This window comes from Nicotiana tomentosiformis, chromosome 2 (genome assembly GCF_000390325.3).
Source record: "Nicotiana tomentosiformis chromosome 2, ASM39032v3, whole genome shotgun sequence".
Classification (NCBI taxonomy): Eukaryota; Viridiplantae; Streptophyta; class Magnoliopsida; order Solanales; family Solanaceae; genus Nicotiana; species Nicotiana tomentosiformis.
The window spans coordinates 138,825,417-138,836,760 of NC_090813.1; the positions used below are offsets into that span (position 1 = coordinate 138,825,417).

General features: G+C 32.2%; 1 long non-coding RNA gene across 1 annotated transcript; it reads right to left on the bottom strand.

Moving 5' to 3' along the window:
• Positions 1-7,415: 7,415 nt before the first annotated feature.
• Positions 7,416-8,041, bottom strand: LOC117274540 (uncharacterized). Its single transcript, XR_004504651.2, has 2 exons — positions 7,777-8,041; positions 7,416-7,710 (listed from the first exon to the last, which is right to left on the bottom strand). It is a non-coding gene; the product is annotated as an uncharacterized lncRNA (long non-coding RNA).
• Between the last annotated feature and the right edge of the window lie 3,303 nt (positions 8,042-11,344).

Here is an 11,344-nt window from a genome sequence, read left to right on the forward strand (position 1 = left end):
AAAAAAATTAAATATGATCAAAAATTAGTTGCTTACGGTATATTAAAGTGAATGTCAAGATCTGTATTTTAACACCAAAAGCTGTAGCTTTTCAGTTGCCTAAAATGCAGGTAATTAACTTAAAAATAGCACCTTAAGAAATGCTAAAATATACTAGAATTTTAGTCCAATAAATAACCGTATTTCATAGTGTTTTAGTGTAGATTTTAACACTAAACAAGCAACAAGCAGATTTTCATGGTGTTAAAAATGAGTGTCGAATCAGCATTTTAACACCAAAAATTACAGTTTTTCAGTTGCTAAAATGTAGTTTTTGTCAACCAAAAAATAACAGCTTTAAAATGCATTATGCCACAAAAGATATGTCTCATTCAACCAAACACAACAATATCTACAGATGGGCACTACCCGTTAGTTCCATTCATCCACACCAATTTTCTCGGAGATTTCAATGAAAAATTAATTCGGCAAAATTCTTCGACAAATTAATACTCCTACTTACACCAGAAGAACCAATATTTTTACACTAGCAAAAAATGGAATTGTGATAATAAATTTGAAAGGAAGAAGAAAAAGAAAATTTTAAGTAACGAACTGGAAGAGAAAAGAAAGAGTTGAAGAATCCTATTAGAATATGTGCGTTGGGTCTAATTAATTTATTTCTTAATGTTGACCAATCAGAGAGTGCCACGTGGATTTTCAAAAAAGCCCCACACAGCCCATAAGGTCGTCAAAGAGATTTTCACATCCTTGCTCCCATATTTTTACATCCTTGCTCCCTTTTTAAAAATTAATCTCATAAATAGTAGTAGGCTTTGTTTATTCCAAAAATGGCACATTTTTTTTACTTTTTTAGCAGTTTCACGTTGATAACTTCATTAACTAACAACTTGTTTAGATGGTCGTTACCTATTGTATTGTATCGTATTGTTACTTTAAATGCGATGTTTGTTTTGGTTGTTACTTAAATTTTATTGTATCATATCGTTAAATTCGTTGTTACGTAACGAAGAAATGTGTCACTTTATGTAACGACCGATTTGGTGTGGTTGCGTCGTTATCTTGTATTTTTCTCTTATCTCACCCTTCACTATTATTAAATAATTTTATTTTATCATTTACCCTACCTTTTATATAATAAATTTACCTCGTATCATAATTTTTCTTTATAATATTGTAAATTTATTCTTCATATTGTTGGTGCATGATATAATGAAACAACGGCAAATGATACAATCTATCCAAACATTGTATTCATCAAAGGATACAGTACAATACAATACGATACGATACATTATGAAACGATGTGTAGCAACCATCCAAACAAGCTGTAAGGGATCCCTCTACGTTAATACACTTTTTACTACATTTTCTTTTTCCTCACTCTTCCATAATTTATTTTTTCTCTTCCACAAATAACACTTACCTAAATATATCAAAGATTCTGATAGAAGAATATCTCAAAAATAATTCCCTCTGCACAATGAGAATTTTAGTTTTTTTTTTAGTTTTAAACTTTACAATTTTATTTTAACTCAAAATATACCTATAATATATTTCAAGTATATTATATTGTGATAATTTACAATGTAAATATTCCATCAATATGTCATATATATTTTTTATATGTATTTATACCACATATATAACTTATATATATACATCATAATACATTATTATATTGATATTATTCAAAGTATATTGCTAGCAAATACCTTACATAAAATTTAATCTAAAATATTAACATGCCACTAATATGTATATAGAAGAAAAAAAATATGTCACATATATTGTTTATAAACTGATAATTAATACAAATATGCATGTTATATTAGTGCAAAATATAAATGGTATATTAATAATATCTATTTAAATATAATTAAGTGTATAACTAACATATGCATATATACATGATTTTTCCTAAAAAAACACATGATTTATAATATACCAAAAACATACATTATATTTTTTTCATGAAATATATGTATTTTATTTTATTAGAATATACAGATATATATTTTTGCTAGGATTAGTTGAATAAAAATGTCCATGTATAAAAAGAAAAAAATCTGTTATGGAATGGATCGATGATATATATTTAAATATAAAACATATATAAACAACATATGCATATATACATGAATTTTTCTTAAAAAATACATGATTTATAATGTATATATACCACAAACATACATTATATTTTTTTTCCATGAAATATATGTATTTTATTTTATTAGAATAAAAAGATGTATAATTTCGCTACATTATATTATATAAAAAGATCCATGTATGGAAAGAAAAGAATCGGTTATAGAATGGATTTGTTTCCAATGAAAACATAAACATGTTATGGAATAGAGAGAAAAAATAGGGAATGATATTAAATACTAGGACTCCCTTTTTAAGCAGCTTCATTCTTGCTGATTTGAATTGAATGAAATGTGTTATATGTATAAATATTTTACTGTCATATTTGTTAATCATTAATTAATACTAATCTTTTGTATTATTTTTTAATAGTCTGCTATTAATGAAAGTAGCCCCAAGTCAAATGTTAGTTCAAGGGGCAATTTGGATACTAAAGAAAATGTTAATGGTATTTTTGGGCCAAAAGGTGAATAAAGGGAATTGTTGAGCCATTTCTGATAGGTTAAGGGTATTTTTAACCCTTTTTCGTTAATTAAATGAAATATGTAAGGAGAGATAAAGAACAATTTAAATAAACTTTTATAATAAGACTCCTAATAATATCTTCTTTAAGTACGTGCAAAAACCTTATAACACATATTTTTATTTAGGACGTTAATTACCAAACAGAACCAAACCGAGAACTAAGTTCAACCGAACAAAAGCAGAGTTGAGATCCTGTCCAGTAAAATCCCATCCAGTAAAGTTCAATAGAGCATTCATATGTTGACACGCACTCTAATACAGTTTCAATGGTCATGATCTATTTGATCTTTAACTATAGTTAATTCTTCTCTAACTTTTCTCTTTTCCCGCTGCGATAACACATACAAGTCTTCTTAATTTTTACTTTCTCCTCTCTTCATTCTTCCTTCTTCAAACTCCTTTAGAACTTTCAGCCAAATAATTTTTCAATTATGTCTCTCCCTTCTTCAAGATCTGTATAGTTTATATATCGCTCTCTTTACGGATTTGATAATTGTTTGTTCTCTTTCGTCCTTGAATATTCAGGACTGATTTTCTTTTGTCATAACAAGTCTCATATTTGACACTATTGGGTTGAAGATGCAGCATATTGTCCTTTCCTAAGAACACTATTTATTCACTAGTAATATGATTTAGTTCTATTTTAGAATTGAATTACATATAATACACGAATTGAATTATTCATAATTGTTAATCCATTACAGAACATCTCGAAATTAAAAAAAAATGCAGAACTTGCTGGAAGGGTAAGGAGAAAAGGGGGCCTAGTCTCGATTTTTCAAGAGGAAAATAAAAGTTAGAGAAGAATTAACTATGGTTAAAGACCAAATACATCCGGATCACTGAAAATATATTAGAGCACATGTCAACATATTAATGCCCTATTGAACTTTAATGGAGGGAATTTTACGGAGTGGATCTTAACCCACAAAAGCATGCCCTTTGAGCTTGATGCATTTGAAATTTTATTGTTAGTTCAGAAGTCACCTTAAGGGGTTATTAGTCAAAAAGACCAACCATTTTTTCTGGCCCACGAGGACATATCCACCAAATGTTCTCAGATACATTGAATGTAGACATTAGCATTGAGGACAATTTTACTCACAATTCACAGGGGTATTAACCCCAAGAATGGATGTCCCTGTCAAAGATCATTTTCACAACTCTACACAAAAGTAGCAACTTATCTACCATACCAAACCTGTAGAAGTTAGATCTCTTGCCAAATAATAGCACATTCTCATTCTACGAAAAAAAAGATTAAAATATTTTTAGAAGTTAGATCTCTTGGCAATGAATAACACATCTCATTCTACGAAAAATAGATTAAACTATTGAAGTGAGATATATGGCCCTTCTATTATGTATGAGTTCGGATAGACCCACTAACTCTTGATCAAATTTTATATTTATATTAAGAAATTTATTAAATATATTTACATATTTAATTGCGAACTCATTTACTATGAGTTCAATTGCAGGTTCAGAATCGATAAAGTTCATATCCAAGCCCCGTCTCTTACTAGTCTAAGACTTCATATGTAGGATATTTTGGCAAAATACATAAGTTGCCACCTAACCTATGGCCCAAATCCCCCTTACACACTTTCTGCGGACGATAATCATATTACACATGCAACCTTTCTAAAGTGTATCTAGTACACACCTCTTTTGATCAGGTCCGTAAAAAGTTCATCCGTGTATTTCACGCGTTTGACTTTAGTTTATAAACTTGACCCACTTATTTTTAACTCCTTATATTATATTAACCAACCCGACCCAACCCGACCATACCCGATCCATCTGTTAAAAAGGGTTAAACCTAATTTACCCCAAATTAACTCTCATTTCTCCATACATCTCTAAGGAGCGCTAGTGAAGGCGATTCCGTCGACTATCTCAAGCGAGGCTTTCATCTTGTATGGGAGGTAGATTTATGCGATTTTAGGTTAGTAATTTTCTCCTTTTTGCATTACCCGTTTATTTTATTAGTGGATGGGCTGAACCTAGGGCTTTTTCGAATTTTTTTTTATTTGCTTTAGAGTTTCCGGACTTTTTAAAAGGGAAATCTTTTATCATTGTCGATATTACTGTGAAGTTGTCGTATTGTTGCCTTTACAGAGAGTTTTTTTATAAAAAGATTTACTTTGTGTTTGCAAACCGTGTATAAAGTTAGAGTTTAAGTGATTATTGTAATAGCATTACTTTGAACAATGTGATATGCTCTTGTCTTTGTCTCCACTTTTGTATTTCATCTGTATTTCTTTATTTCCAGTTGTTGCATGTGGCAGTCGATTTATTTTTTCCCTTGTTAGTTTGCAGAAAAATATCTTTTAAATTGATTACACTCAAGTGGTACCATGATGGGGTCTTAGTTCCTGGTAACTTTGCTCGTTTTGTGTGGGGTAGTCAAACATTGACTTTAGATGTAGATGTGGATTTACCGTCTTTTATTGAACTGATAAACTACATTAAGTTATATGAATTTAAGAATGTGGCTGAGCTGTATATTTGTCCAATGGATAGGACAGATAAATTGGTAAATATTCTCACAGACAAGGATATATTAGATATTTGTAATGAATTGGAAGATGGGGATACCTTAGATATTTATGTGACTCGTGTTGTCCCTTTAAATGTTGTTGACATAAATGAGGCTAGTAAATGGGTTAGTGGGAGTAATAGTGGAGCTTTTAAGAGCACAATAATCTTAGAAGAAGAAGATAGTGAGCCTGAACCTACCCCTGCTCCTTCACCTTCAAGAAAACAAGAGAGTGAAGTAGATAGTGAATCAGATGATGATGAGGGTGAGGATGACAATGAGAATGATTCAGACTTTGATAATCCCGATAGTGATGAGAGTGATGGAGTAGACTTATATGTTCCTGATGATAATGATTATGGATCTGATATTCATGAAGAATTTGGAGAGTGTAGGGATGAACTGAGGAAATATAGGAGAAAAAAGAGTGAAAGGCCAAAAGATAGGGGTGATATTAACCTAGGTGATGCTGAAGTTGATATTGGTTTTGATGAATTAAGAACCGGTAGCAAGAAAAATATATACACAGGCTTAGTAAGGACAAATGAGCCTTATTTTGGGTCTTCTGATGCTGAAAGCTTTCCTTCATATGCTGAAGATGAATTTGATGAAGAACATAAGGATAGAATGGCTGTCAAGGGGAGGAAAAAAGCCCTAATATTTGATCCAACTGTCAAGAAAATAACCTGGGAGTTGAGGCTGATTTTTTAGAGTGTTGATGATTTTAGGTTGGCTGTTACTAAATATGCAACCTTCACTTCCAATCAAGAGGTTGTGAGTTCGAGTCACCCCAAGAGCAAGGTGAGGAGTTCTTGGAGGGAAGGATGCCGAGGGTCTATTGGAAACAGCCTCTCTACCTCATAGTAGGGGTAAGGTCTGCGTACACACTACCCTCTCTAGACCCCAATAGTGGAATTATACTGGGTTGTTGTTGTTGTTACTAAGTATGCAATTCAGAAAGGAGTTCAAATTGAAAAGTATACTAATAAACCTGGTAGGGTGAGGGTAAAATACATGCACCTAAAATGTACATGGATGTTGGTTGCAAGCAGAGATGGCAGATCCAACAATTTTAAGGTAATAAAGTATTGTATTATCCACAAGTGTTACAGAACAAATAAAAACAAGCTCTGCAACTCCAGATACCTTACAAAGCATTACAGGGATAAGATTATATCTCAACCAAACTGTAGTGTCTATGGACATGACAAAAGGAGCTACCCCAAGAAACCAAGGCCTGCCGATTCTACTCCTACAAATGCTTTTTATAGAGAAAGATGTGGAGGAAGAGGAAGAGGCAGAGGAGGAGGAACAGGAACAACTGCTCCTAGAGCTTCAACTTCAACTACTTCTGCTCATGCTGCTGTTGGCAGAGGAAGAGGAACTAGTAGAAGTAAAAAAAGTAATACACCTTTAGCTTCAATTACTTTTGCCCCTGGAATAGGAAGAAGAACTAGCAGAGGTAGTGGAAGAGGAACTAGAAGTTCTGGATTTAGATTGTTTCAATCAAGCAGTGGGTTCATAAGTTTTTTTAGTAAGTACTTCAAACTTAACTTTATGTCTTGTTTGGTTTAACTACTTTACTATATATTTTCTGTTTTGGCAATCTGTTGGAGGTAAACCAAGAGTGGTTTCTCATGGTGGTGAAAAGAGGTCCTCAACAGATATTCATGAATGTACCTACAAGCCAACAAGTGGAGTAAAATAGAATGGTAGACTAGCCATTACTAGAAGACAACTTGAAAGAACCGTTGCATCCCATTTCAATCTAAGTCAAACAAGTTCATCATCCTAGCCATCCAAGAACAACTATATATAGTTGTGTATTGAATGTTGTTATTGTGACTGTTAAGTTATTTTGGAACTGTTGTTAGGTTATTTTGAAACTGTTGTTAAGTGGTGTATTCAATGTTGTTGTTGTTGTTATTATTTTGGTATACTGTTAAGATGTCAACCTATATTTTTATTAAGGCGGGCTGCTATTAGGTGACTGTAATGAACACCTTTACTCTCTGATGATATGTGGTTTAAATTGAAAATTTCTGGGCAGATTCATCTCTTTAGTGTTACTACTTTAGTATTTCAGCATTTGAGCTGTATTTTAGGCAGCAATTTCAGCCACTATCTAACTGTGTACGCATTATATTATCTGCATTTTCAGCTCATATAGCAATAACCACAAACCAAACAACATTAGTAATTGCAAAAAAATTCATTCATTTCTAACAAAGGGATACAAAATCCACCAAAAAGCTTCATTCATTTTCTTACATTATATAGCAATCTTTAGAACTACCAAACACAATCAACTTTAATACAATTACAATTAAAGTCAGCACACACAATCTCCTCCAACTTCTTTGATTCCTATTTTCCTTCAATAATGCATCAAACGCCCTCTTCTTCTTAAGCAGCCCCAAAATCATAATTTTTAAGTGTTCTGGAGTTGGCGGATCAAACCACACAAAGAAATTACATGTCGAGCGACTGTCCCTCTAAAAATCGAAGAGAAAAAATTATTAAGGAATATAAAATCGATTATAAGTACAATTGATATTTACCTCATAAAATGGACATCCGTAAAATTGACGACCATGATTATCAACACTCCATGACTGTATCACCACAACTTCTTCATCACAGTAATAAAATTTTCTTAAATTATGCATTTCTCCTAACCCTAAAATTGAACCCGAGAAATTGAACCTTAATGTTGAAAAAGAGAAGTAAGAAGTAGAAGAAGATTGTAATATTGGCAACAAAAAAATGCATAAGAAGATGTCAAGAAGAAGAAATTTTCTGCAACTTCGAGCTTTCAAGGAGGAAGATGAAGGTGAATACAGGTCCAATTTGAGAAGAAATGGGTTAAGGGCCCTTTTATTTATTTAAAAATGGCCGTTGGGATTTGTTTCTGGCCGTTGATTTAAGTCAGAATTTGTCTGCTTCTACTATCCACACGCTTCTACCGTTTTGTGTTACACACACTCAAACCTGGTCAAAAGAGGTGTGTATTAAATATAGTTTAGAAAGGTTGCGTGTGTAATATGATTATCGTCCGCAGAAAGTATGTAAGAGTGATTTGGGCCATAGGTCAGGTAGCAACTTATGTAATTTCCCAGATATTTTTGATGAGTTCTCTATTTACATTAACAATTTTGTATTGTATATTGGTCCATCCATACTCTACTCTAATGACGGGGGATAAGCAGGTAGTCTCGCTTAGGGTTAGATTTGGAAATCTGTCAGGCACAACATTTAATAACGTGGGGTCTATTAAAATTCTCATCACACATAGTATTAATTTGTACTTTAGTGTCTATTTGATAGCCACGTGGCTAAAGCTACTTTAATGACTATTGGGTGTAATTTTTTCCATACCGTAATTATTTAACTTGAGGGACTATTTGATTTAGATTAAGTTCAGTATATGTAAATTAACCCACCATGTTTAAAAATTTAGAGACTATGTACAAATACTTAACTTGAAATTTTATGTTGAGATCTCACATAAAATTTAAAAACCTTTTTTTGGTTTGGACGTTTTTATGTGATTAGCTTTTCAAATAGTCTTTATTTTAATTACATAATATATAAATTATTGCATAGAGTGTAAATTACAACTTATGAAATAAAATTATAACATTGTTATAGATGCCAACTGTTAGAAAATTATTGTTTAAATATAATTAATATTTTAAAAATTCAAAAGTTTAAATGAAAGGGTATGCCTTTGCTTGAATGGATATGTCTGTTACTTTTGTAACGGTTTTGTCTATATAAAGAAATTGGTTTTCTCTTTCAAACAAAATTAAATTCTAAAACGTTATTTTACGGAGAGTTCTATACAACCTTCTGCAAAGTACTTTTCCTTTTCCAATTTCCTATTCTAAAGATCAAGTTTCATAGTTTTTGCTTTCTAATAGAATTTCTCCACTGTTTGCTTAGTATAGAAATTCATAGGCTTGTCATATCCACTAAACTATTTGCCAATAATCCCATAGCAATCTCGCAGATGAGAGGGTTCAAATATCGCTTTTAGGAAAGCGTTCTGTACGTGTTTCAAACCTTCTAATTTGTCGTCGTTATTCATATTTTTTATAACAATCTAAAAGCGATATTTGTACAGTTTTTTTATTTTGCACAACAGAATATTCTTCATTGTTGTTGATTTTTTCATCACGAGTTAGAAGGACATAGTTCCCTGTTACGTTTTGGATTCGTCGGTTTCGAACACCATTGTTCCTTTTAGTTTCGTTACTGTTGACTTCAAAGGAATTAAAAGGAATTTGGTCTTGTGTTGCTTTTCATGGATACTGATACAATCAAACTCATGAACCAAGACTTTGTCCATCTTGATCGATTTGATGGTGCAAATTTCACAAGATGGACTGATGGAGGGACAAATTGAAGTTTATGCTTACTGCTTTGAAGATCTTTTATGTGCTTGATCCAAATCTTTCTCCAATTCCTTCGCCAAAGGATGATGATTCTGAATAACTCAAGGCATAACGAAAAAAGAGGGAGGAAGATGAAATCATGTGTAAAGGTCACATTCTCAATGCACTTTCAGATCGCCTTTATGATCTTTACAATGTCGAGCCTTCTGCTAAGAAGATATGGAATGCCTTGGAATTCAAATATAAAGCTGAGGAGGAAGATACCAAAAAAAATTTGGTTTCAAAGTATTTTGAGTTCAAGTTTAGCGATGATATGCCTATTTTAGCACAAGTGCATGAATTACAAATTATTGTAAATCATTGAGGGTTGCGGGAATTGAACTTCCTAAATCTTTTCAAGTTGGTGCAATTATAGCAAAATTGCCACCATCATGGAAATGATATAGGAAGAAAATTCTCCATGATTCTAAAGAATTTTCTTTGGAAGAAATTCAAAAGCACCTTCGAATCGAAGAGGAATCGAGGAAGAGAGATAAGAATGAAAATTCTTATAATGGCAATAATAAAGCCAATGTTTTGAATAAGCCCTCAAACAAATCCAATAAATAAAAGCAAAGCAAAGGAATTTCTCTCGGTCCTAAAAAGGATCAAAAAAAATTCAAGAAGTCCAAACAAGGAGGTTGCTTTGTGTGCGGAAAACCTGGCCATTATGTTAGAGATTGAAGATTTAAGAAAACTCAGAAATCAGAAGTGAATTCAACAAAAGAAAATAAAGAGATCGTTGTTACTGTGAGCGAGATCTATGCCATACAAGGTAAAGTTTCTGGTTGGTGGTATGATACATGTGCCACAGTTCATGTTTGCTACGACAAGTCCCTTTTCAAGACTTACAAAGAAGCAACTAATGAACAAGAGATTCAAATGAGAAATGAGGGAATGTCCAAGGTTTTTGGCAAGGGAAATGTCGAACTTGCATTTACTTCGGGCAAGATGGTTACTCTTACCAATGCCTTACATGTTCCCGATCTGAATCAGAATCTTGTTAGTGGGGTACTTTTGGACAAAACAGGTATTAAATTTGTATTTGAATCGGGAAAATTAATTTTGTCCCGAAATGGTGTCTTTGTTGGAAAAGGCTATCCTACTGATGGAATGGTCAAATTGTCTGTAACTAATGGTTTTATTATTAATAATAAGAATGATGCTTCTGTTTATATGTTGGATTCAATTTCTTTATGGCATCATAGATTAGCACATATTGGCCGAAGTACTATGAAAAGAATGGTTAAAAGTGGACTGATTTCTTGTGACTTAAAATAATTTAAAAAATGTGAATTGTGTGTTAAATCTTAATTGAATCAGAAAACTTTTAAAATGTTGAAAGAAATACAAACTTGTTAGATTTAATACATTCTGATATATGTGAGTTAAATGACATGCTAACTAGAGGCGGCAATAAATATTTTATAACTTTTATTGATGATAGTTCTAAATATACTTATGTATATTTATTGAGACACAAAGATGAAGCCTTTAATTGTAATGACCCAGCCGGTCGTTTAAAAGTTATAGTCCCGATCCCCTATTAATTGCTTCTCTCATATCTATTTTTGCTATTGTGACTTGCCGGGAGGGTTCGTTTTGATTTTTGGAATGTTTTGGTACACTTAGTCCCTAAATGGAGGGTTAAGGCTTAAGTTTTAGACCATAGTCAGAACTGTGTGAAGACGAC